This window comes from Mirounga leonina, unplaced genomic scaffold, assembly GCF_011800145.1.
Source record: "Mirounga leonina isolate KUSES-001 unplaced genomic scaffold, KU_Mleo_1.0 Mir_84, whole genome shotgun sequence".
Lineage (NCBI taxonomy): Eukaryota > Metazoa > Chordata > Mammalia > Carnivora > Phocidae > Mirounga > Mirounga leonina.
In genome coordinates this window covers 238,116-255,539 of record NW_023270827.1, presented here as the reverse complement: position 1 = coordinate 255,539, position 17,424 = coordinate 238,116, and the positions used below count along the sequence as shown (strand labels likewise).

At 36.1% G+C, this 17,424-nt stretch overlaps 1 long non-coding RNA gene across 1 annotated transcript in view; it reads left to right on the top strand.

The window, feature by feature from the left end:
• The window catches only part of LOC118002876, a 34,723-nt gene extending 17,530 nt beyond the window's left edge, over positions 1-17,193 (top strand). Inside the window, exon 3 of the long non-coding RNA XR_004677198.1 lies at positions 17,147-17,193. This is a non-coding gene — a long non-coding RNA (uncharacterized LOC118002876). The remainder of the gene's footprint in view (positions 1-17,146) is intronic.
• Positions 17,194-17,424: the final 231 nt, after the last annotated feature.

Sequence of the window (17,424 nt, the reverse complement as noted above, 5' to 3'; positions counted from 1 at the left end):
AAATAAACAGAAGAAAAGAAATAATAAAGAGTAGAAATAAATGAAATAGAAAACAAAAACAGGAGAGAAAAGTCAAGGAAACCAAAAGCAGAGTGTTTGAAGAAAACAAAGTGATCAATTTCTAGTTAGAGTGATCAAGAAAAAAAAGAGACAAGACACAAACCACCCATATCAGGAATGAGAGAGGAAATCACAGTCTGTCTTATAGCTATGTAAAGGATAAAAAACTATTTCAAACAACTTTAGGCCAATAAATTTAGCAACATAGATGAAATGGAACAATTCCTTGAGAGATGCAAACTACTAAAGCTCTCTCAAGAGAAATAGATTACTTGGATTGTCTTCTATCTATTAAAGAAATTGAATAACTCAGATACCAATAAGAGAAAAAAACTATAGACACATATCTCTCATTAACATGTATGCAAAAGTTCTAAATAAAATTTTGGCAAATCAAATTCAACAATATACAAAAAGCATACATTGTGACCAATGGAGTTTATCCTAGGGGTATAAGATTGGTTTAACATTTGAAAATCAACGATAAAAATCAGCATATTGGGGCACCTGGGCAGCTCAGTTGGTTAAGCGTCTGCCTTCAGCGCAGTTCATGATCTCAGTGTCCTGGGATTAAGTCCTGCTCAGGCTCCCTGCTCCATGGGGAGCCTGCTTCTCCCTCTCATTCTGCCCGTCCCCCTACTCGTGCTTTCTCTCTCTCTCTCTCTCTGTCAAATAAATAAATAAAATCTTTTTAAAAATCAGCCTATTAACAAACTAAAAAAAAAATCGTATGTCCATCTCATTAGATACATGAACAGTATTGGACAAAACCCAACACCTATTCCTGATAAAAACTCAGCAAACTAGGAATATAAAGGCACTTCTTCAACCTGATAAAGACAATCCATGAAAAATCTAGAGCTAACATCATACTTAATGGGCAGGGAATTAATGCACTCCTTCTAAAATGAGGAACAAGGAAAGGATGTGTGTTTTCATCATTTCTATTCAATATAATGTTGAATTATGTCGAAGGTATAGCCAGTGCAACTGGCAAGAGGAAGAAAAGGCATCCAGATTAGAAAGGAAGAAGTAAAACTGTTTTTTTGGCAGATGACATGCAGAAAACCTTGTGGATTCTACAAATATGATACTAAATGTGACTTTATCAAGGTTGTAGAACATAAACTATTCAATTATGTTATAATATATTAAATAACATGTACTATATATCATAATTGTATTTCTGTACACTAGTGATAAACAGAAATTGAAATAATATTTATATAGCATAAAAGTATAAAATACTTAAGGATAAATCTGACAAAAGATGTGCAACACCTATATGCTGGAAACTACAAAATATTACTGAGTGAGTTAAAGACCTAAATGAAGAGGTGTACCCTGTTATGTATAGGAAGATTCAAAATTGTTAAGATGTCAAGTGTCCCCAAATTGATATATAGATTCAGTGCAATCTCAATAAAGATCTTAGCACATCTTTTTATAGAAATTAGTGAGTTGATTCTAAAGTTCATAAGGAAATGCTAAGAATAAAAAAAAGCAAAAACAAAAACAAAGTTCATGAGTTAATATGATCTTTGTTCAAGGTTTATTATGGAACTGCAGTAATCAAGATGGTGTGGTCTTAGGATAAATATAGAGGAATAAATCAATGTAACGGAGTAGAAAGTCCAGAAATATACCCACATTTTTAAGACGATTGATTTTTGACAAAGGTGTAAAGGCAATTCAGTGGTGAAAAATCTTTTAATCAAATGGTTCTGGAATAATGGAATATCTAAATGCAAAAAGTAAACCCTTCATCAATACTTTATACCATGTATAAAAATTAACTCAAGATAGATATAAATCTTGGGGCATCAGAGTGACTTAGCTGGTTAAGCCTCCGACTCCTGATTTTGGCTCAGGTCAAGATCTCAGGGTTGTGAGATTGAGCCCCAGGTCAGACTCTGTGCTGGGCCTGGAGCCTGTTTAAGATTCTCTCTCTCCTGGATGAAAGACCTGAATATGAGATAGGAATCCATCAGAATCCTAGAGGAGCACACAGGCAGCAACCCCTTTGACCTTGGCCACAGCAACTTCTTGCTGGACACATCTCCAGAGGCAAGGGAAACAAAAGCAAAAATGAACTGGTGGGACTTAATTAGGATAAAAAGCTTTTGCATAGCAAAGGAAACAATCAACAACAATAACAACAAAAACTAAAAGGCAACCTACAGAATGGGAGAAGATATTTGCAAATGACAAATATCTCGACAGATAAAAAGCTAGTATCCAAAATCTATAAAGAACTAATCAAATTCAACACCCTCAAAATAAAAAATCCAATCAAGAAATGGGCAGAAGGCATGAATACACATTTCTCCAAAGAAGACATACAAATGGAAAACAGACACATGAAAAAATGTTCAACATCACTCAGCATCAGGGAAATACAAATCAAAACCACAATGAGATACCACCTCACACCTGTCAGAATGGCTAAAATTAATAACTCAGGAAACAGCAGACGTTGGCAAGGATGTGGAGAAAGGGGAACCCTCTTACATTGTTGGTGGGAATGCAAACTGGTGCAGCCACTCTGGAAAACAGTATGGAGGTCTGCAAAAAGTTAAAAATAGAACTACCCTACGACCCAGCAACTGCACTACTAGGTCTTTATCCAAAGGATACAAAAATAGTGATTCAAGGGGGCACATGCACCTCAATGTTTATAACAGCAATGTCAACAATAGCCAAAATATGGAAAAACTTTGTAAGATGTCCATTGAGGGATGAATGGTTAATGATCACACACACACACACACACACACACACACACACACACACACACACTGGACTATTCAGCCATCAAAAAGAATGAAATCTTGCCATTTGCAACAACGTGGATGGAACTAGAGGGTATTAAGCTAAGTGAAATAAGTCAGCAAAGGCAATTATCATATGATCTCACTCATGTGGAATTTAAGAAACAAAAGAGATGAACAGAGGGGAAGAGAAGGAAAAATAAGATAAAAACAGAGAGGCAAAACATAAAAGACTCTTAACTATAGGAAACAAGCAGGGTTGCTGGAGGGCAGGTGGGTGGGGGGATGGGGTAACTGGGTGATGGGCATTAAGGAGGGCACTTGATGTAATGAGCACTGGATGTTACATGCAACTGATGAATCACTACATTCTACCCCTGAAACTAATAATACACTATATGTTAACTAACATGAATTAAAAATAAAATAAGATTCTCTCCTTCTCCTTCTGCCCATACCCACCCTCTTTCTAAAAAAAACCCAATAGATATAGATTGTATGTAAAACCTAAAATTATTAAATTGCTAGAAGACAACATACAAGAAAATCTTCGTGACTATGGCTTAGGTAAAGATTCCATGCATATGAAAACGATCTGCAAGAAAACTTGATAAATTAGACTTCATTAAAATTAAAAACTGCTTTTCAAAGACACTATAAGAGAATGAAATGAGAAACCAAAGAGTGGGAGAAAATATCTTCAAAGCCTACATCTGATAAAAGATACATAATCCAGTTTAAAAACAGGCAAAAGATTTGAACAGAGACATACCAAAAATATATTCAGATATAAAATAAACATATTAAAAGATGCTCAACATCATTATTCATCAAGGAAATGCAAATTAAAACTACAGTGAATACCACCAAACACCTTTTAGAATGGTTAGAATGAAAAAGACTGACCCCATCAAGAGTTGATGAGGATGTAGAGGAACCAGAACTGATATATGTAAAATGGAATGTAGGTGAGTACAACTAGTTTGGCGACTAGTTAGGCAGTTTTAAAAATGCTAAACATACTCTTACCATATGACCTGGTCATTTTGCTCCTAGTTGTTTACTTTACCTAAGAGGAAAGAGAGCTTGTGCCTATACATAGACTTGAATATGGTTGTTCTTAGCAGTTTTATTTATAATAGCCCCGAACTAGAAACAATCCAGATATCCCTCAATAGGTGAATAAATTGTGTTATATCTACGCAGTGGAATACTAAGAAATAAAAGGGAGCGATGAGTACAACAACACAGATGTATCTCAAAATAAATATGACGAGTGAATAAAGCAAGACATAAATCGTACCACTTATGTAAAATTCTAGGAGGTGCAAAGAAATTTAATGTAATACAGTGCACTGATGAACATAGGGGAAGAGAAGAAAAAATAAGATAAAAACAGAGAGGGAGGCAAATAATAAGAGACTCTTAACTCCAGGGAACAAACTGAGGGCTGCTGGAGGGGAGGTGGGTGGGGAGATGGGGTAATTGGGTGATGGGCATTAAGGAGGGCACTGGATGTAATGAGGAGTGAGTGTTTTATGCAACTGATGAATCACTAAATATTACCCTTGAAATTATATACTATATGTTAACTAACTTGAATTTAAATAAAATCTAAAAAAAATAAAGTGATACAGTGCAGATCCATGGCTTCTTAGAGATGAGGGAGATAGGGCTAGTGAGGGACAGGAATAGAGAATACAAATAGGAATGAGAAAAATTGTGCATGCCTATAAATATATGTTAAAACTTGCCAAATTGTACATTTATATATAATCAGTTTATTGTATCATATAGCAATAATTGTTAAATAAGATTTTTTTTTCCCCAGAAGATGCTATATTCATTTGTTATTTGGTCAATCGATAATGGGTTATGATTGTGATAAAAAATGCTTGGAATATGTTTTTGAGCTAATTTTTATATGTAAAATGTTAGTTTGGGAGAACACAAAAGTTCACGAGACCATCTTTTTTCAACGTTTCCCTTTGAGTGAAATACTGCAGTCTTACTATGCAATTATCTTTTGGTTATTATCCATGGAGTGTTAGCCAAGCGTTCTAGACCAACCACAAATATCAAAATCTTTTTTCTTTCAATGTTATATAAATAATAGTGATAAACGCTTTCCAATGTTCACTTTGACAGAATGTGAAGACACCTGAAATTGGTTCATTATCTTCTCTGACTTGTCCCCTTTCACATCCTCAGCAGGTGGCAGTGTGCATGTCACAGAATTCTAAAAAGCAAGCACACTGAGGTGGTATTTGGGCTGTTTGGGTTCCTGGCAATCCCATGATGTTTTTATTCACATACAGAGGGGGCTTTTAGAAAGAAACTGCAGATTTGTTTCCTATGAAATAATTGTTTCTTTTTTCTTTGATGCAAATAACGTGACATTTTTTGAAGCTCAGAGTGCAAAACGTCCTTGTGAACGTTAAGTGTTGGGGAGCCCTGGAAATTCTGGGTAGTAGAGATTCATGAAATTTGTCTTTGATGGATGGTGAAAATTTGGGAGATTTTTTTCCCCCCTGGTTTCTACTTTTGGGTTAAAGATGAGTCCAGATATTGAGTCTTCACTTAAAGATTGTGCCACAACTTTCATAACCAGTGAATTTCAGTCCTAAACGGCTGAAACTAACCTTTTCACAGTGTGTTTTGCTTCTATTCTAATCTGGTCTCCCTCAATTGCTGGGTGCCTCTAATTTCAGCTAAACTATATGGTAGTTTATGGAATCTAAAATAATCGTATTGGTCATTTTTGTTGCATTTCAAGAATGCAGGCATTAAGGAGGTCTCTAAAGGTGTAACAGGGTAATGGATACATAGCCGTCAGTGAACATTACCTTCCTTTTTCTCTCCCTGTAATCAGTCATGTACATTTATGGCTCATAATCAGCAAATGTGACTGATACTTCTAGTTAGAGCCAATCGAGGCAGGTAGTTGGTCACTTTCTAAGACAGCTATTAAATGTCTCTGCATTTCAGATGTTGACTGACATCTTGACATTTGTTTGGTTTTTATTTTTTTTTCCAGAATTGGAGTTCAGATAAGCTAAGACCTTGTACAGTACTCATTAAATTATCTTACCCATGAAAAGTTACACAAATGTGTATAGATACATGTTTTAAAACAATTGCTTTGGTAGAAACCGATAAAAAATGCAACATAAATTTTATCAGTTATACTCTGTACCATATTTTTCAAGTCATAAAATGCTTGGTAATCTGATACTCATATATTTTTCTTTATTTTTGTTCCTGGCTAGAATGATCCAGATACTTGAAATATTTGTGCCTCTTTTCTTTTACATTTCAAAACATTTCAAAACATTTACTTTGAATATTATCAGAGTTCAGTTAAAAAGGACCAAACTAATAATTAACCTAAAGTAGTTTAAAGATTTTATTTATTTGTCAGAGAGAGCACAAACAGGGGGAGCAGTAGAGGGAGAGGGAGAAGCAGGCTCCCCGAGGAGCAAGGAGCCCAATGTGGGGCTCGATCCCAGGACCCCGAGATCATGACCTGAGGCGAAGGCAGCTGCTTAACCGACTGAGCCACCCAGGTGCCCCATAATTACCTAAACTTTAATAAAAAGTCAAGTTATATATAAGATGTATGTGTATCTCTTAAACATTTTTGAAGCTAACTTAGTCTGGGATCTTAAAACTTTTCACCAGGACACTTGAGATATCCTTTCATTTGGTACCTTTTGTGCTCAGACTGTAAGGTGGCTCTCACTCCCTGGTGTTCATATCCTATATAATCCCTTTCCCTTGAATGTGGGCAAGACCTGTGACTTGCTTCTAGCCTGTAGACTATGGCAAAAGTGAAGGGATTTTTCAGATGTGATTAGGGTCCTGAATCAATTGATTGCAAAATCAACTGATAATCAAGATTATCCTGGGTGGGCCTGACTTATGCAGGTAAGAGCCCTTAAAAAAGAGGGTCTAGGCCCTCCTTATGGTAAGACACTCTCCCCCTTGTTGGCTTTGAATAAATAAACTTAACAAAGCAAGTGGCCATGTTGGAGAAGCCCACGGGGCAAAGAGCTGTGAGTGACTTTTTAGGAGCTGAGGGTGGCCTTCAGCAAGAAACTAAAACCTTCAGTCCTGTAGCTGCAAGGAAGCGAATTCTGCCAACAACATAAGGGAGCTTGGAAGTGGCTGTTTCCCCTGTCGAGCCTCTGGTGACTCAGCTGACACTTGGATTGCAATTTGGTGAGGCCTGGAAGCAGAGGACTCAGCTAAGCTCAGCTTCTACCCTGTTGAAACTGTGAGATAATAAGTTGTGTTGTTTGAAGCTGCTAAGTCTGAGCTAACTTGTTACCTAGAGATGGGAAACTCCTACAGTCCCCTCATCTCTACTTTCTTCTAATTTTTCTTTCTTGTTTCAGCTAGCATGGCCTTTCTGAATGAAAATTTTGATAGTATTTCTCTTTCTGCTTAAAATCCTACAATGGCTTCCTATGGCCTAAAAGATGAGGTCTAAACTTGCCACATGTGTTAAGAGTCTTCATGATGGGCACTCACCTGACTTTTCCTCTCCTTCCCATGCTTCCCTTATGTACACCGTATGCTTTTATCATCAAAACCACCATTATCAAACACTCTTTCACTCCCATTCCTTTGCATATGTCCTTTGTCTTTGGTTTACGTATCCTCTCCACCCTTTGGTAAGCATCAGGGTTATTCTCTTACCCCTGGGTAGATAGTAGGATGGCACTTCCGTTCCCCATCAGAGCTAGGTGTGACCATGTGACTTGCTTTGGCAAATGAAAACAGAGCAGAGGTGACACATGTGTTAGAGATAGAGACTTGGAGAGCCAGTGCAATATTTATGACATCCTCTTTTGTTGCTTAGAGCAACTGGTGATGCTCCAGATGGTGGAAGCTCTGCCAGTCTGGGTCCCAGAGTGAGAAGATATGAAGAGCCCCCAAGCTAACCTGACGGGTTTTGTGAGCAACTATAAATCTTTTTACGAATCAACAAGATTTGGGGGGTTTTGTGTCCTGTGGTCTATCTTACATTATACTGACTGATACATCCCTCCTTCTTGTGGACATATATATCCTATAGGACTCAGCTCAATTGTCTGGCCTATCTAGATAGAGTGAAAGGGCTTTCTTCTCTGCGTTCCAACAATATACCTCTTTATCTCTTTGGTACCTATCTCATAGATTGTTGTGAAGATTACTTGGGTAAATATATAAGGTGCTTATTAACAATGACTGGCACACCGTAAGTGCTCAAAAAGGATTAGCTGTTATTATTTTATAGCACTTCCCTTGTTTTATTGCAATTACCTTTTAAATGTCTTTTAGACTGTGCTCATTTGGAGGGCAAGGACTATGTTCTCTTTCATTGTTGTATCATAGACACCTGGTCCAGTGCCTAGAACATGATAAATGTTTATTTAATATATACCAGAAATCCCTATTTCTAAGTTCCTTCATGTGGAACTGGAGTGCCAATGTGTATTTTGTTAACATAAGTCTTAGTGTGAATAAGAAAGTTATGTTTTTCATAGCTGTTGAACAATGAGGAACCGTTACTAGACTACACTGAAGATTTGAGTAAACTTGAATTCAGTCTGTGACCTTGGAGAAGTTATTTAACCCTTTATTTAACCCTTTAAGCTTCTTTTTCCTCATTTGTAAAATGGATACCTACCTACCTCATGTGGTTGTTATAAGGAATTAATTAAGTAATTTTTGTAAAATAACAGTGCTTGGCACATAGGGAAACATTTATTTATGATTTTTTAATGGCTTGACTTACATATATTGTGAAATAATTAACATAATAACTTTCGTTAGTATCCATATGGATACAATAAAAAAAGCCAAAAAAGAAAAAAATTTTTTTTTTCTTAATTATTTGTTATTTGTTGTTACTAGTTTTTGTTTTCACCTTTGGCTTTTTCCTGAACTATTTGTTTAGGTATCTGTTTACAAAAGTACTAGTCTAATTCTTTCCCCTTTATTTTTCATAGAAATGATTGGATAATTAATGACTTTTACCACACACCTTGAGTTTCACACTCTAGTTGCAAGTAACATGAAATAATATGGCGTATATTTAACCATTTGAATTAAAAATGACACCAGATGTTTCTACTGTCATTGTATAAGAAATTCACTAATGTACTTAGCATTCTCAATGTAATAAAATTCTATAAAGAAAACTGTGCTTGTCCAAAGAGATGTTATAAGTGAAAAGCACATCTTACATATCTTTCCTGCCAATATCACAATTACACCATTTCTATCTCAAAAGAACCAAGTATTATCTGTATTAAATCTAGATGTACCATTTTTTACAGATCCTTGCATCTTTAAAGGTAGCTGCCAAAAATACTCTCAATGGGTAATCTTTAACTCATTCTAGAAAGCCTGTTCAATTCTTTTCAAATGAAATTGCAATCTAGTTAAAACTAAGTGTCCCTTTAGAAACAGAATAGAGTGAAGAAGATTAAAAAAGAAAACGGTCCCAAAATGTGACTCATTCCTCTGGTTTGAGGTTTTAAAGAGACATGCAAGGGAGAGCAGAATATAGATTTTCATTTCATGGTGAGTAAAAAATTACCTTAGTGGTAAAGTGGATACCGTTTTGCATGAAATACTGCAATTTCTTGAAAGAGTAATCTAAAAACTTATTTGGATTGTTGTTAGCAAAGTTCACACCAAGTTTCTTCAAAACATAGCTCCTAATCTTTTCCCAGACTTTTTGCAGTACTATAATGGTAGAATGAAGAAAATATTTTGACATTAGAAAAGATTTCCTCTGCATTGTAATGAAACCCCCAATTATTTATCACAGTCCATTATTCTAGCAAGGTTTATATTGTGAAGTCTTAGTCCTTTTCTCTTTCATATACCATGTTCCAAAATTAATTGCAATACCTGAAATGTTAATTGTGGTGAATGAGCATTTGGAGTTGATTTGTTTCTTATAAAACATTTTAAAAGTTAGAAGTATCCTTAAATGGTTGGGCCAGTTTTTCATTCACCTAACTTTTAGAAGAAATTGAACTACTTTGTTTCACCACCTCTTACAACTTTTCGGTGACACAGATTTTCTTTTTGTAAAGTAGAAATAGTTTATTGCTACCGTAATCAAAAGTGATATGATGGATATTTGAAAACTATGATTCTTATAAATTCTTAACTAAAATGATTTAGTGAAAACTGTTTTGTTTATGGATCTGTTACTTTCATACCAGGAAATTTCCAGATTAGAAAATTCATATGTAGAATTGGTAATTATATATTTATTTGAATACATAATAGTACTTGATTATAGTGTTACTGTCACCAATATAGTCTGGTGCCATAGAGGTTAATATCAAATATTTAAGAATCTAATTGTTTTTTTTTTTTTTTTGTAAGATTTTATTTATTTATTTGACAGAGAGACACAGCGAGAGAGGGAACACAAGCAGGGGGAGTGGGAGAGGGAGAAGCAGGCTTCCCGTGGAGCTGGGAGCCCGATGCAGGGCTCGATCCCAGGACCCTGGGATCATGACCTGAGCCGAAGGCAGATGTTTAACGACTAAGCCACCCAGGCGCCCCTAAGAATCTAATTGTTAACAAGTAATGATGTGACAGCTTGTGTTTATAGCACTTACTGTACTCATCTAACCAACAAAATAACAACAAAAGCAATTTCTTCTAGGGTGCAATATTTACTTACTTTTCTATAAAAGTAAATACTGCACAAGAAGAGTCATTTGGAAAAAGGCTTTTATGAACAAAACATGCTATGTTTCAGCTTTCTAATTTATAATAACATCTGCATTTTCAGAGGTATAATTGTCAGTCATGAAAAAGCACCATATTTTTGAAAAATTTTTTATTAACATATAATGTATTATTTGTTTCAGAGGTACAGGTCTGTGATTCATCCGTCTTACACAATTCACAGCAGTCACCATAGCACATACCCTCCCCATCCCTCCCACCCCCACCATTCCAGCAACCCTCAGTTTGTTTCCTGAGATCAAGAGTCTCTTATGCTTTGTCTCCCTCTCTGGTTTCATCTTGTTTCATTTTTCCCTCCCTTCCCCTATGATCCCCTGTCTTGTTTCTCAAATTCCTCTATCAGTGAGATCATATGATACTTGTCTTTCTCTGATTGACTTATTTTGCTTAGCATAATACCCTCTAGTTCCATCCACGTCATTGCAAATGGCAAGATTTCATTCCTTTTGATGGCTGCATAATATTCCATTGTATATATATACCACATCTTTATCCATTCATCCGTCGATGGACATCTAGGCTCTTTCCATAGTTTGGCTATTGTGGACATTGCTGCTATAAACATTGGGGTGCACGTACCCCTTCGGATCACTACATTTGTATCTTTGTGGTAAATACCCAGTAGAAAAAGCACTGTATTTTAATATGGGAAAAAAGTCCTAGCTGCTGTCACAACAATCCCTCACATAGGGTAGTGTGGGTCATGTACTTGGGTCTGGAAATCAGACAGACCTGGGCTTCTTCCTTGGTTCCTCCTTCTTGCAATGTGGAACAGGCAAGTGCCTCAGTGTCTCTCAGGTTTGTCACTTCTAAAGTGGCAATGATAGCATCTATCTTCAAAGGTTGCTGTGAGGTTTAAATAAACCCTTGTCAAACATATTGCCTGGTACAGGGTAAGCACTTAATACCTATCACTATTATTATTACAAGTGTAGTACTTCATACTTTACAAAGTACTTTCACATACACTCTCTCATTTGAGATAATTAGTTCCTGGATGACAGTACAAATTTTATCACAGAAAGAACTACGTGCAAATATTTAATAAGCATGATTGCTACTGGATTTGTTCAGATGGAAAAGCAGCAGATTACATTCCCTTTGCTTTGATGTAAGATCACAATGTGTTAAAGGTAGTTTTTTTTTTTTTTTTTACTTAAATTGCACCTGACTTCAGATCGTTTAAAGACACAATTTCATTCATTCACCCTTGCCAGCCTTTATCCCACAAAGCTATCTTTTATCCCCACTTTATATTTGGGGAAGAGAAATGTGAAAAAACTTCCTGAGGCCAGAGGGCAGTCAGCTCTATAGCCAGCCCTCACCAATGATGGAATACTCGGAATGCGCTATCTTCTGCTCCAGCACTTGATGAATCCTGAAATTTTCAAATCTTGCTGGTAAGCATTTGAATGCACAGAAATGAAAAGCAAGACGCCAAAACAGTGGTGGTGTGAATGAAGCCTGATATCCAGTCTTGTCCATTTATGCCTTTCATCTTCTCAGTGATCAGCAAGTGTTAAACCCATGTTAAAAAGTACCCTGTAACCTCCGACCTTAAGAAGATGAAAAATGGTGTGGGGAGCAGTTAAAGGCCCCATTATACATGAGTAATTTTTTTTTTTTACGAGATTTCCAGAAAGTACTCACATTTCACCCAAAGGTTGAGAATTTTGTTCTCTCTTGGTTTGTATGGAGTTAGGTTCTTGCCAGAAGGAAGCAGGGAAGTATTAGTAATAGTCTCAGAATAACCTGTGAGGACACTCTGCTATAGGGGTATTTCTAGAGGCAGATGACAATGGCTGCCCTTCTCTCACCCCGAAACATGCTGGGGATAGGAGTGGTCGGTTTGCATACTCAGCAAAGGTTACAGTTGAGCTCTTTGACAAATTTCAGTTTGTTCCTGGGGAAAAACTGTTCTAAGAGCCTTGTGGGGAAACGGGACGTATGTGGAGCCACTGTTATTCCATTCCGATTTCAGCACATTGCTATTTATGAATGGCTTCCTTTTAATTAGGTGTTTAATTTAAAACAGAACTAGTGACTATAACAACCCCCAAAGCACAAACTTGGAACATTAACCATTTGATGGTGGGGGCGGGGGTTCAAAAAGTCTTTCAGTCATAAGGCTATAATTGATTGTGCAGCACATGAAAGAATTATTTATTATTTTACAGGATAATTAAGAAAACATTATGGGGGGGCCTGGGTGGCTCAGTTGGTTAAGCGACTGCCTTTGGCTCAGGTCATGATCCTGGAGTCCCGGGATCGAGTCCCGCATCGGGCTGCCTGCTCGGCGGGGAGTCTGCTTCTCCCTCTGACCCTCCCCCCTCTCGTGCTTTATCTCATTCTCTCTCAAATAAATAAATAAAATCTTTAAAAAAAAAGAAAACATTATGGAAAACAGCTTCCCCTGCTAAATAAACCAAATTTGTTTCTCAGAATTACATTTTTTTTTTTTTGGTAAAAATTTCTACCTCAATGAGCATTTATTTTTAATTTTTGAGTGGGGGTAAATTAGAAGGGGTCTTTAATTTGGGTATTTAACAAGAAACCTTATTTTGAAAAGAAAAAAGTAAAAGTATTTTTAAATTTCTTGTTCCTTTGCAGGTAGTTTCTAAATCTAAAGCCATGATGTAGGACAAAAGCAAATGGAAAGGGACATTACATTATTAATGGCCACAGGAACAAAAGCACACTAAACTGAGTCATCAGTAAATTACTATAACCCCAGGACTCTAACACCCTTAAGGAAAAACATGGCATGCATGGCAAATAATGCTTTAAGGGTTTATTTAACAATTTTCTCCCCAGATGAAAATTAAAAGTGTTTTCATGGAGTCATTCTGAGATAATCTCAGAAGTATTAGCAAAAAGGAACTGGTCTGTTTTATACTTCATGGGGGAAAATGTTCGTATTTTAGAATAGCATTCTGTGATTATTTTTAATGGGAAAATAAAATATAGGTGACTTCTCCAGGAATCAATATCCTCTTTTCTCCATTCGTGGTGTTTTGCAGGCTGATTAATTTGCAGAGGTTGGGTTTGATTGCTGCTGAAGTAGTAAGCGTTATAGATTCTCTGTTATTCCTCACTCCACTTGGCTGAGGTCTATGGTTCTATCTCTATGTATTTATCTCCCTTTCCACATGGTGCTTAGCACTGTAGCTCTGGGCCTCTCCTAAACATATTGTGAAAATCTATTGTACTGAACTCTCAAGTCTTGCTGTGAATAGGTAACTACTCTGCCTGCTGCCACCCCCCCCACCCCCAGAAGAGCTGTTCTGTGAGGTAAAGGTAAATGAGCCAGACAGAAACAGGCATTTAGAAAACAGCTTTGTGTATATACGAAGGATGTATCCAGTTAAGTTTTGAAAGCGAGAAGGGGAGGCACTGAAGGTCATACAATTTATATAATTCCTATAGCAATTAAAGAAATGATGACAGAGGCAATTTGCTCAACATTGAACGTGTGGTATTCATAAATGGTTGAAAGAGGAGCTCGGTATCTCCAGTCTCTGACACCCTGGCACACTGTCCCAGTTACGGTTATCCCAGATACAGATTTTTTTGGTTTCTGGTGAATGGCTAATTCCATGAACTATATCATCAATATTCTCTACATAACCTCCTTTCAAAAATTTGAGAGAAGCAAAGCATAAAAAAAGGGTTGTTTTTTTTTTTTGTCTAGTTTAGCCAGAAATGATTCTGACAGATCACTTCTTTAATCAAATATTTCTCTATATTTGAAATATTTCAACTTTAAATAGCTGGATTACTGAAAGTCCTCTCACTTTTAAGTATAGGTATCTTGAAGTTGTGTGAATGTGTGTGTTGAAAAAAACTGGGTAACGTTTGTATAGCTTCAAAGGTTAAGTTGATTTAAATACAGACTGCATCAAGTATAATATAAAAGCCTTTCAATATACTTGATCCATTTTTTAGTCATTTGATGATAACTTATTGTACAGCTTATTAGAGTGACCATCAAAACCGCATTAAATATGTGAACTGTTTAAAGTCATGCCATTTAGAAGGATAACTCGATGATAAGCTAAATATATCTCTTAGGCAGAAAGAGACTGATGCCTTAATAATTATGGTGATGTATAAATAATGAAAAATTGAAAAATTCCTCAATTGGGGTTGTTGAAAATAATAATTTATAATATTTAATTCATTGCATTTTCTGAAAAATATAGCATTAAATATTTTGATGTAAAGTCTACATATAAAATACTCTGAATTCTTTCCCAGAAGCAAATCCAGAATCATATTGGTGAATAAACACCATTATTGCTTCAGCAAACAGCTACTTAAGAAATCTGCTCCCAATTAACCTTATAGACAAATGAAAAGCCATCTTCTAAAAACGGACACATTAATTTCTGTAAATATGTGAATTCCTTAGCATTTCTACAATGTTAAACTGTTTTCCATCTGTATTTATAGAGCAGAGTTGGGAGCAGTCTCTCCGTCCTTTACAAACAGCCTTGACTGCCTACTCTGAGTTCAAAACTGCCTTAAAATGTGTCATTTTTTGGTATACAAAAGGCATTCTAAAATTGTATTATGTAGTTATTGTGCTGAAAGAATGACCCTTGCCATGCTTTGTTTACTGAATGTCAAATTTTCATTTGTATTACAGCTGTGCACCATAGCAGTTTCGGTTTTGTATGAAGGGCAACTAATGCACAAAACAGTCAAACCACAGAGCAGTAATTAGTCTGGAAAAGATCAAAGTGTGCTCTTCTAAATCCAGCCAATTTACTCTGGGTGTGCAAAACCAATAGTCTTTCTTTTGCTAAGGTCTCTTATTAATTTTTGCTTTCGTTTGTTGCAGAGCAGCTGCTTTACTGTCAATCCAACATCCTGCTTTAAAAAAAAAATCCATTTTGATGCCACAAATGCAGTTTCAATGGGCTTAGGAATAATAACCAGCTTTTTTTCCACCCCACTTCTAGGAGATAGAAACTTGAAAGTTTTCAGCATCTGTAAAGTGAAAGAAAGCGACATAAGGCAGAGCCCTGTTTGGATTCGTTGCTCTAGAAAGAGCTGAAGCAGTGTGATCTGTAAATACTTCTGCTTTTAGTGCTTTTAACCAGCTCTACCCTTATCACTATATGTCTATTGCTCTCTTCTCCTCGTAATATGAGTTTTTTTTTTTAATACTTATGGTCACATTGTGGTTTCTCACAGAAAAATAGAATGATCCAAATTATTAATTAAGTGTGATCCAGCAGAAAAAAACAATCCTTAAACGAAGAGTTCACACATCTCAGGATAAAAACACAAAAATAAGTACTATCACTTGCTATTTTCTTGATGTAATTATTATTATTTTTGAATGAGTATGGAAGTGGTAGTTGAAGATGTTGAATAAACTTCATCATAGGAGGTAAGTGAATATAACTTGTCAAGGGAAAGAGTACAGTATCATCACTTACAAAATGAAATACGATCTTGGAGAACATATTTTAAGTGTAGTGTATGCATTTCTCCCCTTCTACATTTTTGTCATTTCTCCTCTCAATATTCTCTCTGGCAAAAGTAGGGAGATAAACAAACTGGTTAGTTTATTGACTCCTATTTATATGGCAGCTTTTCTGTAATTGTTACCTTGAACTCTGCTCAAATATTTTATATTTGAATGTATATTCAGTTTCTTGAATGTTAACATGTATTAGCTGAATGAATGCATTTTTATGTGTCTGGTGTTGCAGCAGTTTTCCTGGCTTCACAACAAACCATTTAAATTTGATTCTCAGTTACAGTCCACTCCAAACATGTGCCAACTATTTTGTTTTAGTGTCAATGTCACTAGCTAACTAGACAATAAAATACGGCCAAGTAAAACAAAAAGTGCAATGATAGAATTAGCCTAATGAAAAGAAGCATATATAGCAATTTACAGTAATTGATTCATAAACAAATACAGAAAAGACAACTAACAGACTCTTTTTTTTTCCCCAAAGATTTTATTTATTTATTTGAAAGAGAGAGAGAGAGCACAAGAGGGGGGAGAGGGAGAGGGAGAAGCAGACTCCCTGCCGAGCAGGGAGCCCGATGCAGGACTCGATCCCGGGACTCCAGGATCGTGACCTGAGCCGAAGGCAGTCGCTTAACCAACTGAGCCACCCAGGCACCCTAACAGACTCTTAAAACTAATAAAAAGAGTTCACTGAGGTTGCTGTATAGAAGACCAACAGTAACAACAACAAAAATATCAACAGAGCTCTTCTATATTTGCACTAACTAAAAATATAATGGGAAATATGATGCCTTGCATTATAGCAACAGAACTTGAAGTGTCTATCTAGAAATTGACCTAAGAAAATGTAGAAAATACTTTTGAAAAATATTAAAATTCTATTAAGAGACACAAACTTTTGTCTAATATGATCACAGCTTTTAGAGAAGAGTTTGAAACATGGCAGCACTGAAGAAATATTCATTGAATGAATGAATGAATCTGAATAAATGGAGAGAGATGCCATTCTCATCAATGGGAAAGTTAAGTTGTAGAGCACTCAATTATTTTATTTTTTCAGGGCAGATCGAATATGGTGGGGGAAGCTATAAGGAAAAGAGTTTGGAAATGTGGTATAAGGAAGAACAACAAAAAAGGTAAAAATAAAATAATTGGCATGCAGCTTACTGATGATGATAGGGTGCCATAAACCAATCAATTCAGTAATAGGTGCCTGAGAGCCAGGAGGGGCAAAAAGACATGCCATGAAATTTTCAGTTAATAGACATTAGCAAGTGATGACATGAAGCTGGAACCTATGGTTAGTGTGCTTGATAGTCATCACCATCCAAGGAGAAC